This window comes from Phaseolus vulgaris, chromosome 2 (genome assembly GCF_000499845.2).
Source record: "Phaseolus vulgaris cultivar G19833 chromosome 2, P. vulgaris v2.0, whole genome shotgun sequence".
NCBI lineage: Eukaryota > Viridiplantae > Streptophyta > Magnoliopsida > Fabales > Fabaceae > Phaseolus > Phaseolus vulgaris.
The window spans coordinates 12,015,802-12,019,605 of NC_023758.2; the positions used below are offsets into that span (position 1 = coordinate 12,015,802).

At 36.8% G+C, this 3,804-nt stretch overlaps 1 pseudogene; it reads left to right on the top strand.

Annotated features, from left to right (window-relative positions):
• Nucleotides 1–422: 422 nt before the first annotated feature.
• On the top strand, nucleotides 423–2,877 carry LOC137810690 (ultraviolet-B receptor UVR8-like; annotated as a pseudogene).
• The last annotated feature ends 927 nt before the right edge of the window (nucleotides 2,878–3,804 follow it).

The following is a 3,804-nucleotide window of genomic DNA, read 5'->3' on the forward strand; positions in this document are numbered from 1 at the left end:
TACTACTTAAAAGTGGTCGCAAAACAATATTTCTTTATGAAATATTTTATTTCATATAGTAACAACTTAGAATTATATTATATTTGAAAAGAAAACCCACCACCCATCATAACGTTATTTTTTTTTAATTCAAGATTTGAATGAGTTTTTAGTTTCTCTTTTTCACTTACTCATTTTTGTTTTCACTTTTGAATGTCCATTAAAAGAGAAGTGTTGGGAGAGAGGGAGGGTGTTTAAATTTTTAATTATTAATTTTAAAAAAATTAAAAGAAGAAATTAAGTATAAATATTACAATAATAATAACAACCTACTCCAGTATATCATCTGGTATTCAGGGTATGAAAAAATGGTATTTATGGTATTTTTGTCACTTTATGCAAAACCCTGAAATTTAAGACAATGTAAATTATAAGATGAAAGATTAAAAGTAAAGGCGCAAAGAAGAGTGTGATTGGTAGGAGGGATAACAGTGTGATTGTGAAGACAGTGCAGAGAAATAAAAGGGTGATGGAAGAATCCGAAAAATCAGAGAAAGAGGATGAAAAATCAGAAAAAGTTGTGTGGAGTTGGGGTGCTGGAACCGAGGGTCAGTTGGGAACAAAGAGTGTTCAGGATGAGGTCTTCCCTCAACTCCTTCACCAACCCTCTCTCCCTTCTATCTCTTCTCTTGCATGTGGCGGCGCTCATGTCATAGCCTTGACCTCTGGTATCACCGCCATATTTCTTCCTCCGTCTTTTCTCTTCTAATTTGCAATTTTTCTTCATGTTAATATTATGTTAAACTAATGATGATGATGATAATCTGTAGCTGGGAAGGTACTTTCATGGGGTAGGGGAAATTCTGGGCAACTAGGCCATGGGGAGGTTCTGAGTAACGCGTTGTTTCCCAAGGCTGTAACGTCATTGGATGGCTACTTCATAACCCATGTCGCTGCTGGGTGGAGCCACTCAGGTTTTGTTTCAGGTTTGCTCTCTTCTGGCTATGTCTTCACTGTTTTTGTGAATGTTGAGGTTACTTGGTTTTCTGCTGAAAGTGGTTACTTGATTGGTTTTCAGATACTGGGTGTGTCTTCACATGTGGGGATGGCACGTTTGGTCAACTGGGTCATGGTGATTATGCCTCACAGTGTTCTCCTGTCAAATTGTCATGCTTTGTTGATCAGCGTGCTGTACAGGTTGCATGTGGAATGCGCCATTCCCTTGTCTTGTTGAAAGGTATTGGATTGGTTTTAGTTGGTGCCTAGAATGTGTTTGTCTCTCACTTAGGACTTGCCATGTTTCTCCTTTATTTAGCAAAGGGTGTTGTGATGCAGATTGTATAGGAAATCAAGTTTATGGATTTGGCTCTGGGAAGCATGGTCAGCTGGGTGTCAGCAACGATAAGGTCAAATCTGTTAATGTTCCAAGAGTTGTTAGTGGCTTTGAAGGTGTTGAAATCTTTGGAATTGCTGCAAATGGAGATCATAGTGCAGCAGTATCTGGTAGGACCACCACTTTCCCCTTCATGACGTCCGTGGCACTATATTGTTCTCTAAATGGTTCTAATATCTTCAGTTGATGGGCAAGTTTATACCTGGGGAAGAGGCTTCAAGGGCTTCGAAGATGCTCATGTTCCTCATTGCTTAAGCTCTTCATTGAAATTTATCAAAGTTGCTCTGGGATGGAACCATGCTTTAGCTATGAGTGGTATATATTGGTGAGGGAGAAGTTTATATGCTAGGTGGAAACCACCTTGGGGTGCTTAGTGATCTTCAGAACATAAGCCCCCACCCTAGGCATTTACCTGGTAAGGCATTTGAGTTAACGTTGAACAATAAAGACATCATAATTTACGCACTTTCTTGTAGCATACATCTCTAATAATTGAGAATGAAACTTGTTGCGATCTAGTTCCATATTACTAGATTTAAACTGTCGATTAGCGGTCACCATCATACACAACCTTGGCCACACTACCGAATTCTTGTATATTAGTTAAATGCAAAAGAAGTCTCGTAAACTGAGTGTATCAGTTGTAAAGTTCTCAATGGATTCTGGAGACCAAAGAGTCATCCAATGCGTAAAATTATTAGATCACGGCACTGCATAAATTCATTGGTAATTTATTGGGGGTGAGAAAAATGCGAATTTTTATGTCATGGAGAATGTTTATATAGCATTACTTTACTCTTATATTTAGTAGATTTAAGAGAAGTCAATTTGGAGAAAGTCCCTGGCCTTGATGGGATGAAGATTACTGATATTGCTGCCGGAGCCGAGCATTCTGTCATTGTCACAGGCAAGATGTACTCTTTTCGTTCTTGAGGAGTTTTGAATCACATAAAAGTTCTGGCTGACTTCTTTCCTTCTATTTTCAGATAATGTAGAAATAAGGACATGGGGTTGGGGTGAGCACGGTCAACTTGGTTTAGGAGATACTTGCAACCAAATCAGTCCTGTTACAGTAAGTCTAGGTTATGATTTGAATGGAGCTGAATCAATTAAAGTTTTCTGTGGAAGTGGGTTCACCTTTGCTGCAACCATGCTCTAAATTCTCCTCAAACTCGATCAAACGCTAATTTCATATGCATGCTTAAAGAAGTTACATTCACCATCAGCTTGGCCTTGTTCTGAACTTCCAGTGACAGTAATAGAATTGGTACATTCCACGAAAGCCATCTGCTTCTTAAATATTATTTTGGAGAACCTTGAAGGGAAGGGAATATGGGTGATCCTCTTTTCAACCACAAAATAGATGACAGATAAGTTTTTCCGATTTATGGACTTTGCTAAAACTCATTTTTAGTCCATTTAATGCCTGATATTCTCGCAACAGAAAGTGAAAGGTATTATTTCTTGTTATATATTCGAATTGACTGGGACTTTAGAATGTCAAATATGGTTTCTTCCATCGTCACTGCTCATCAATTGAAGAAGCATAAATAAAGAAAAGAAAAATATATACTAGATCTTGATCTCAAAGCATTAATTTCTAGAACTGTAAAAATATGCTGCATTGAACCATTTCTCATCTTTTACAATTGATCAGAAAGTACGTCAAGAACAACATTCAAAACAGTAAAGGTATGTAACCTTATTACCAACATTTAGTTGGACTGATACGATGAGGCACCACTCCCACAATTATATGAACATGTTAAAAATGATGGAATGGGATTAGTTGGTATATAAATCAAGATATCTACATGTAAAAGTAGTACATGGACTGAGTAAAAGAATCAATGAACTTCTTACCGAATATTTTGTAGGAAAGTTAAAAAATGGGGGGAAAATGGTAACTAACCTAGAGCATGTCATCCTCCTGTGTTCTACAGATATTATCTCATGCTAACCTTTCTCTTGCATCAATAGGTTAAGTTATTTGCAGATAATATACAACTAACCTCACATCTTCCAGGATACAGCTGCAAGCTCACAGAAAATATACCACTGCTTAATCTCTCCATCTTTCTCTGCAATATAGTTACTATCTATTAATATTTTATGCATTTAAGTCAATTACGCTCAATAAAGTAATCTGAAAAGCACCAGCACAATCTATATACACAAAAATTTAGTTATGCTTAAGTACGCATTCGATCATTTCGAATCAGAATTCATTTTGCAAAATACATTGACAGGAAAGCAATTTAATTTTTAATTTTATCAATCAACCACAAACAATTGACCTAGGAAAGCAAATAGTGGTTTATGAATCCATACCCATTTAAATGGACAAATCTTTAATGTTTTGTTTGATTTGGGAAGTGTAAAGTTGAGGATGTCGGAAAGTGAGGGTGTGAGTATGGGGATTTGAGAAGAAA